The 10,000-nt window shown below is 37.5% G+C and overlaps 1 protein-coding gene across 3 annotated transcripts in view; it reads left to right on the forward strand.

Annotated features, from left to right (window-relative positions):
* The window catches only part of LOC144964453 (guanine nucleotide-binding protein G(i) subunit alpha-2-like), a 155,767-nt gene that overhangs the window by 37,696 nt on the left and 108,071 nt on the right, over positions 1 to 10,000 (forward strand). The gene's annotated exons all lie outside the window — the stretch shown is intronic.

Below are 10,000 nucleotides of genomic sequence, written 5' to 3' on the forward strand. Positions count from 1 at the left end.
CTCGTGTAAAACACAAGCTCTGGGCACAAAAATTGAGCTTTACATAGCGCAATATCCACTAAATGTGCTCAAAGCGCTTTACAAGGGGTCCCTGATCAACAGCAACATTTAACATGTAGGACGGGACATAACGCCTGTTAGGCGATATTACAATTTTTCGGACAATGACAACGCTGTTAACGGCCAGGTACTCATTTTACACCTGAGTACGGTGAGAGAATGTGAGTAAAGAGTCTTTTCCAAGGACTCAACTATGCGCCGAACGCGAGGCTCGAACCCAGGACCTTCCGATCCGAAAGCGAGTGTCATACCACAAGACCACATAGCCGCACAAGCGTTGTCTCTGTTTGAAAAAAAAAGTAACAATCGTCTATCAAGCGCATTTATCTATGAACAGGCGCCATATCTCGTCTTTCTGTTTCGTGTTGCCGTTGGTCAAGGACCCTTTGTAAAGCGCCTTGAGCACATTAAGTGGATATTGTTCTATATAAAAGCTCAATTTTTTGGGGGGGTTAAAACCACTTTGTGTCTTTTCTCGCATTGCCCACAATTCTAACAATCTCGCGGGCCTCTTCAGATTACTAACAGCGTGCCATTTTAAATACAGGATATTTGATGGGGGCAGCGTGGCTCAGCGGTACGGTCTTTGCTTCGTACCCGAAAGTTCGATTACCCGCCTCTGCGCTATATGGCCATGAGCATTGTCACCTCCCCCTAGTTCAATTTGCGGCGCTGCATTACGGCTGACGCCTGGGTTATTCCAGTCTTCCCATGGAATAGACCCAAGAGACAACTTTACCCAATGGGATGAATAAAGGGAATTTTATTTTTATTATTAAATTTTTCTTTTTACGTTTTAAGACATTTTAAAATCTATTACTGATTGAACTAAAACAATTTGGGGTCACTTGATGTCAAACTACACACCATAACTAGACCGTTTATAGATAGTATGCGTTTGGCTAAGAAGCTCATAACATTGCCATCCGGAAGTATAACGGACCAACACACAAAACTGTGTGTATCCATGAACGTTTATAGTCGGATTAATACAGTTCAGTAAGCATTACTCATAAACGTGGATGGCAAAAAAAAAACAAAAAACAAAGACCTGAGTGACGCCATCTTCGAACTATCTATACACATAACACATTACATATTCCGTGTTTACGTTCTTCCTAGAAATCTTGTGTCAGTTTATTTAGAAAAAAGTTAACGACAAATTTTTTTTCACTATAATTATTGAAATAAACTATTGAAGCGGAGCCATCGTTAACACAAAGCCTGACCGTGGCCATCGTTAACTTATAGCCTGACACGGACCAAAATATGACGTCAAAATGCCAGTCTTTGGCCACAAATGAAGACAAATCGTGAGTTTTATTCAATAGTTCAACCAATGGAACCACTTGTTTCCATGGGCACTACTAACAACAACTCACTTGGCGGTGCAAAAACCAAATAATGACGTCAAAATACCAGTCTTTCTGGGTCTCAGTATCAGGCTATAACATAACGATGGCTAGGGCCTGAGACGGACCAACAAATGAAGTCGAAAGACAAGTCTTTTGCAACAAAAGAAAACAAATCGTGAGTTGTATTCAATAGTTCAACCAATGGAATCACTTGTTTTCTTGAGCTCTACTAACGACAACTCACTAGACGCTGCAAAAACCTAGAAAATGACGTCAAACTATAAGTCCTAATAGGATTCGACCTCGGTCTCTTTGCGTATGAAGCGAGTGGTCAACTAACTGGGCTATATCATGACCCCGCCATCAAAGCAGAACGGCACCAAAGAAATACCAAAAAAAAAAAAGAATTCTAACAAAAAACAACCAAACAAACAAAAATAACAACAGCAACAACAACAAAAAAGAAAAAAAACCCACCAAAATAACATAAAACAAACCAAAAAACCACGGAACATTAGGTGAACATGGCAACAAGGAAGATTATTGCAGAAACAAAAATAAACATGTCATCATGGAAGAAAGGTGGTGGCGGGTGGGGGGGGGGGGGGGGGGGAAGGATTATCTCCGAGAACACCATAAAACAAACGTGTTTATTACATCCATTTTGGAGCTCTCTTGACAAGGAAATCCAAATTGATCACCACTGCGTTCTAATCCTATCAGGGGCATTTGGTTGCATTACTACTATACTGACGTAATCTGGAAAAAAAACCATATTTAAAAATTTGGCCGGAAATCTCGTCCTTCAAATATCGATCGATTTAAATGACCCTCATCTTGGCAAAAACTCTCAAACCTCGGACTTTATTTAAGTCTTCGCGAAGTCCCAGGTTTGAGAGTTTTTGCCAAGATGAGGGTCATTTAAATCGATCGATATTTGAAGGACGAGTTTTCTGGCCAAATTTTTAAATATGTTTTTTTTTTGTCCAGATTACGGCAGTATAAATCTTTCATTTCCTAGAAGACTAGTCGGCCATCTTGATCACCACCACCATGTCGTTAAGAGAAATCTGTTAAAAGGTTTTAAAGTTACGTGTACATATTTACAAATCGAATAACCCAAAAATGCAATGACCTATTTATTGTATAATATACGATTCCTTCATTTCTTTGTGTTTATTAGACGAATTATTTTTATTGTGCCAAATAACACTACGAGCTTGCATTGCACGATAAAAATATAGCGCAACGAAAGCTTGTTTTTAATTGCCAATCAGTTGTCTTTTACACGATTCTTTCATTTCTTTGTATTTATTAAACGAGTTGTTTTATCGTACCAAATAACACTACGAGCTTGCGAGTATGTTTCATTGCACGATAAAAATAGAAATATTATTGTATGTTAGTAATATCTACTCCTATTCGAAATAATTTTTGTATTTTGCTCCATCTGCTTGAATGACAAATTGCCTTCAAAAAAAAAAAAAAGAAGAAAAACATTGGATTTGTATTCATGCGCACCAAAAGATTATCTATTTAAATTTGCCTATCAGCTATCTTTTACATCTTATTATCAACCAATAAAATGTGCGAAAATATTCTGCAAATGTTCAATAAAATGTTTATTCAATAGTAGGAGTAATAGTAGTAGTAGTAGTAGTAGTAGTAGTAGTAGTAGTAGTAGTAGTAGTAGTAGTAGTAGTAGTAGTAGTGGTAGTAGTAGTAGTAGTAGTAGTAGTAGTAGTAGTAGTAGTAGTAGTAGTAGTAGTAGTAATAGTAGTAGTAGTAGTAGTAGTAGTAATAGTAGTAGTAGTAGTAGTAGCAGCAGCAGCAGCAGTAGTAGTAGTAGTAGTAGTAGTAGTAGTAGTAGTAGTAGTAGTAGTAGTAGTAGTAGTAGTAGTAGTAGTAGTAATAATAATAACATTATCAACATGCCCCAATTATTACTCATCCCCTAAACCTTTCATTATCTCTCTACTCACGCCTCACGTGCATAACAAATTCCACTCACCCTCATCTCAATTTCCTCTATCAAAACAACACCAGTGAAAACAATCTGAAACAGACGGGAGCAATACTGTCACTATTTGGGTAATGACTGGAACACTCCATCAATAATTTGACCAGGCTGGTCGGAGACTGGCCGGTGCCCCCCTGTCTTTTCCGTGTTTGGAATTAGAGAGGATTAGATCCAATCTCGTCATTACAAGCGCTGCATGAAAGTTTTGCCTCAAAATGAACACATTATAATCGTCATCCCTAGAGAGATTTAAGGCGCATGTCCATTTCAGCAGCCAAAATAATAATACAATGCCTTTTTAGTTTTTAAAGTCAATTTGGCCAAAAAAAAACACCCAAACACACTTTTATTTCAAATATATAACCTACATTCAACCCCCTCCCCTCCCCCCCCCCGTCCCCTAAAAAAAAACGAACAAAAAAGAAAAAAAAACACACAACAAAAATCAAAAACAAAAACAGCAAAACAATTCTTTCCCCCGCCATAAGAAAATCCGTTCTTTTTATTCTTCGTGCTGGGTAGAACCTTTTCACATGTCATGTGATCAGAATGTATAAAAGTCAAAACATGATCAGATTTATAATATTTTTCTCCTCTGGATACAATTTTACGCTCGTCGGAGACGTTTTACATAAGGAGTTCACAACGTGACTTTTTTATCTATGTGTGGTTTTTTTAAAAATCAGTATTATGTGCAAAGTTTTAGCAAGTTTAAAATGTAAAACACTACAAACTGTGGAGTGATCCTCGACAATATTGGAGGTTTCCACAAGACGAAGAAGAAGAAGAAGAAGAAGAAGAAGAAGAAGAAGAAGAAGAAGAAGAAGAAGGGGCCAAATATTTAAATATGTAATTTTCCAAAGTACGGCTTCAACTGGTTCATGATCCAGCCACATTATGCAAATCTTTTTAGCTATATAGAAGGAACGAAGTTGACTTTACTCAACTCTTTGACATTATTTTTAGACCACCTTTTAATGATTAGTTCTCAATTAAAAATGTATATCAATCAACCCATAGATTTAGTATGCGCTTGGCTAAGAAGCTCACAACATTGCCTTCCGGAAGTATAACTGACCAACACACAAAACGATGTGTAACCTTGAACGTTTATAGTCTGGTTAATACAGTTTTGTGAAAATTACTTATAAACGCCTTGGGCAAAAAGTAATAACAAAGTCCTGAGTGACGTCAACTTCATACTATCTGTAAGCGTCAGAGGTTGCACACAGTTTTGTGTGTTGGTATGTTAAATCTGACTGGCGGATGTTCCGAGCATTTTACCAAAACGCATAGCACCAATCTACAACAGCAGCCGTGTATATTTACGTTCAATTTGATTTTCGTGTTCCTTCCTATCTGTTGTTCATCATCAATGCAAGGATTTTTATCGCCACCTGCTGCGCTGCCTTAACACCCCCTATAAACAATTGATGCCTTCATCCCTCTTACCTGTCCTGGCCTATCAATGGCCTTCGCATCCATCAGGTGATATTACCGTGCAGGTTTCCTTCAGACCTTGGGCTGGGGGGGGGGGGGTAATTGAGCTGTTATATTAATATTTGTTTATTGCTGTTTAGAGTCCACAGCTTCTAGCAGCTTAATATCACTTTGAAAAAGTCATTGTGACTATTTCATCGATACATTCAACTTACCTCATCTGTCTCACTTAAGCTTTTGAGCTTATATTTTTATATATAGTGCAATATCCATTTAACTTGCTCATTAACTCACTCAACCCAAACACCGACTATATCCGTAATTTACCCGAGTTACTTTTACTCCATGCCTATTTATTACATTTCTCTTAGACAAATTATAGGCGTAGTATCAAAGCTAATGTTTTTAGTTTTTGCATGTTAATGATAGTTGAAATAAAATTATCTTTGTACATGCTCATTTTAATACATTTTTTTCAAATTTTAAAAGTAGCAAAAATCTCTAGGATTGAGTGAGTTAAGGTCCTTGACCAACAGCAGCAACACGTACCATGTAGAAATGAGACATGACGCCTGTTAGGCGATATTACAATTTATCATTCCGACATAATACCGAATTGTTGTCATTGGTCACAAATATTTTGATCAAAATAAACATAAAGGTGGTTAAAAGTGTACGTATATGCAGGTCTGATATCCGAACGCAATTATGGATCTAGTTTAACATTGTTGTAATGGACAATAATTTGCGTCATTTGGGGAATGTTTCCATTACAACAATGAGCCCATAATGAACTGGCTTATCAGACCTTCAATTTGGGACAGCGTGGCTCAGCGGCACGGTCTTTGCTTCGTACCCAAAATTTACCGAATTCGACCCCCCGCCGCTGCAAGTCACCTCGGCCCAGCTCAATTTGCGGCGCTGCACTGCGGCTGACGCCTGATTTATTCCAGCCTTCCCTTGGAATATACTCTAGAGAAAAAAATTTCCCTATGGGATGAATAAAGGGAATTTTATATTATCTTTATATATTTTACTACACGTCGTTAAATGTATATTTAAAAAAAATCAATTTGAAAAAGAATAGATAACGATCTCCCATGTATATACAATAGAATGAATCCCTTTTTAATGATGTGTATTTCATGCCTAGAGCTATCGTGTATGGGGCAGGCTGACATGCACCAATTTGCAGGTCTGATAACCCAATTAATTAATTACGGGCTCATTGTTGTAATGGAAATCTAAAAAGAAAAATGACTCAAAATATTATCCATTACAACAATGGAAGCAGGAAAAAGCTCTCAAGTTATGACTGGAAGATCAAGGGGAAGGCCACGAGGAACAAGGAGAAGAATTAAAGAAGCTGATATACAGAGAAGTGGTAAGACCTGGAATAAGATTCAAAAGTTGGCTCGGGATAGAGAAGGATGAAAACTGTTTGTCTGTGGCCTATACCCTGACCCAGGGTGAAAAAGGCAATGTTGATGATGACAACAATGTTAAACTAAGGCCATAATTGGGTTCGGATGTCAGACCTGTATAAATGAACACGTCGGGACAGGCGCTATATAAATAAATTAGGAAAAGTGAGTGGAGCAGACACTTATGTTGATAAGAACAAGAAATGACGAAATGAGTAGGAAAGTGCCAGAAGACAATAGAGAATAAATATTTCGGCGGCGATGGGGGCTCGAACCCGCGACCTTAAAGGTACGGTATAGTCACGCTCTCCCCGGCCAGGCGGAGTTGTCGTACCAGTAAGGTTCGAGCCCCCATCGCCGCCGAAATTTTTATTCTCTATTGTCTTCTGGCACTTTCCTACTCATTTCAATTCTTGTTGTTATAAATAAATTACATTATTATTAAATAAATTACATTGTTATTAAATAAATTACATTAACTTTATTATTAAATTATTAAATTTATTTATAGCGGAATATGCATGATATTTGTGTCATGTGAACTCTTCAAAGACCTTCATGAAAATTCTATTTGGTGTCATCCACCTATCTCCAGCTCCTGTTTCCAAATCCAAACAGCTGTAACCGGAATTCCGGTATTAATAAGACGAGTCGTAAATAACCGGAAATGCTCGAATGAAACGAGACTATCGACCGTAAACGGGAACTCAACGAGACATTTATAGACTTGTAATACGACCCATTTCAATTCACAGGATGCCATAACTAGCAAATTAATGCGGGTTGCCAAATGAAACGAAAATGAAAACCGTAGTAAATGTTAACTTTGATATACGGGCAAAATCTGGCTAAACGCTTTTTATAAAATTTGGCCAGAATTTTTTTAAAATGAGATCCGTATTAAATTAATGTTAACTTTGATATGCGGACGTACTTTGACTAAAGGCTTTTTATAAAATTTGGCCAGATAACTTTTACTTAAAATTATAAAAAAAAACTTTAGCTTTTATATAGTGCAATATTTACAAAACATGCCCAAAGACGCTTAACAAATGGTCCCTTACCAACAGCAACACGTAACATGTAGGACAAGACATGACGTCTATTAGGCGATATTACATTTTTTTCCGACAGAGACAACGCTTATTATCGGCTAGGTATTCATTTTACACCTGAGTACGGTGAGAGAATGTGAGTAAATAGCCTTTTTTTCCAGGACTCAACGATGCGCTGAAGAGGCTCGAACTCAGGACCTTCTGATCCGAAAGCGAGTCTCATACCACAAGACTACAATGTCGCCTGTGGGCGGGGTGCTGGACGTCGAATTACGTCACATTTCTCATGCAAAGCCAGCAAGAGGAGGAAACAAGAAGAAGAGCAATTGGATTTAATGGTCTTATGTCACGTCGCCCAGCATCGGCGGCCATCTTGGTTCTAAACAAAGAAAATCTTTGCTTTTTATTCTTCATGCTGGCTAGAACTTTTCATATGTCTTGTGATCAGAATGTGTAAAAGTCAAAACATGATCAGATTTATGTGTTTTTTTTTATCCCCTGTGAATCCGCTTTTATGCTCGTCGTAGAAATATTTCATAAGGGCGTCCGCCATTGTTCCGAGGTTTAGAGCCAGTTGCTAAGGTACCATGCGTCATTACAAGGGAAGTGACGTTACGACTGTTGAAGCGTATTGAATAGTCGTTTTCCAAACCTCCATAACTCCGTTTTTCCCATGTTGAGATATTCAGGATTATTTCCACTAAAATTTCTCATTCGGTCTTTTATTTTATCATATTTAAACTTCAAATTCACACAAATCAAAGGAACTTCTTGTGTCCACGGATGCTTATAATAACATTTACATGTCAATTTATCTCACGGATGGAAAATCTCAAAAAGTAGAAAAATCGACTTGACGAGCTTTGGAAAACCAGCCTTCCATTTGTTTAGATCAAAAACTGCGTATTCTGAAAATCAGAAACAAAAACACGCATCTAAAATTTGGGTCAGACAACTCGTCCTTCAAATATCAATCAATTATTACGACCCTTATCTTGCTAAAAAAAAAACCTCTCAAACCTAAAATTTAACTGAAGCTCCAGGTTTGAGATATTTTTAAAAAGAGCAAGACAAGGTGTCATTTTAATCGATTAATATTTGAAGAACGACTTTTCTAGCCAAAAATTTTTAATATGATTTTTTTCCAGAGTTTCGGCAGAAAACGTAATATGAATAATCCTAGCCCTGGCGATTTAATTACACTCTACATTTGGCAGATGAAGAATACGTGAGCGAATGACAGAATTAATTACAAGTAATTGACTTTATCACCATCGCGATTGATGCACTCAGAAATGTCTATAATTATTTATAACAAGAATAGCGAGTTAACGAAATCGACGTCGAAGACGAACGACGAATACAATTTTTAAAAAGCCTGGATCTGTTCTCTTACGTCACCAACAACTACTGCTACACTAAGACTACTTGCACCCGGCGCCGTGTGGTGACGGAAGACGACAACGGATCCAGGCTTTTTTTTTTGCTCGTCGTTCGTCGTTCGACGTCGATTTCGTTAACGTGCTAATAGCCAAGCCAAGTTGAATTTCCTTGTCTGAGTCTGTGAATGTCAAGGAGGTGTTTCACCTGACATTTGACAAAGAACTTTTAATTTCAATATTTGTGTGACTAGCTGCGAAAACCCGGAAAGATGCGCAAATTTCATCAATTGAGTTTTATGTATGCAATGTTGTAGACCACATCTTTCTGATCATTTACCACTTTAAATTTTCTTTCTATGTCTATTAGAACTCAAGTTATGACTTTTTTTTTCTGAATAAAATGTGTTGCTATGGGAAAAAAACTTTATCTTCGATTTTGGCTCATATCTTGAATCGAAGCTTTCCACATCTTCCCGGGTTTTCTCTGCCAGCCTCACAATTGACCAGAAAACGTTTCCTTCAAATAGCGACCATTCCAGATGATTCTCAATCTGCCAATAAGGATTAAACCTGAGACTTGAAAACATACACTTGTAGCCAGCGGAGGTGTGGAAGTACTAAGCCAGAAATCCTCTTTTGCTGTTGTATATTTTGGTAGGTGTTTTACCCGATTCACTATTACGTTATGGTTAAAGTTATCTCCATAAAGAACTACAGTTCACTCCGTAAAATCGCAACTCTGTTAATCGCAACAGTTCCCAAAGAACAGAATTAATACTATATATAACAGTCACTGGTTAATTGCAACAAACTTCGGTTAATCGCAACAAATTTTTGCCCTCAACAAGTGGTAAATTCAAGAACTCAAACAAAATATCATGATTGACTTTCATCATGGAAGAAATCGTGACAGGTTGAAAAATCAAGAGTGAGTGGGATCTAATGCTACATTAGTGTGTCACCACTCTATTATAGACAAAAGAGGGTGGGGCTTTGTAGTATGGGTTTGTGATGTCATCTGTGGCCATTAAATAGGAGGCGAGGGGGGTGGACATAGATTTTATAACAGGTAGACAATGACAGTTGTAAAGAGAGACTGAGATTTATCCTTTGTTTTGGGATTGACAACTGTGCTTTGTGACCAACGAGTTTGGTGAGAGCTTATTGTCTCTCATCACAGCTGATCTCTTTGACTCTTAAAAACGTTGAGAACAAATGAGAGAAAGTTATTCAAATCTGTATAAGATGTCGACTTGCATAAAAT

This window comes from Berghia stephanieae, chromosome 2 (genome assembly GCF_034508935.2).
Source record: "Berghia stephanieae isolate SIO BIC M18660-M18661 chromosome 2, UCSD_Bste_1.3, whole genome shotgun sequence".
Taxonomy (NCBI): Eukaryota; Metazoa; Mollusca; class Gastropoda; order Nudibranchia; family Aeolidiidae; genus Berghia; species Berghia stephanieae.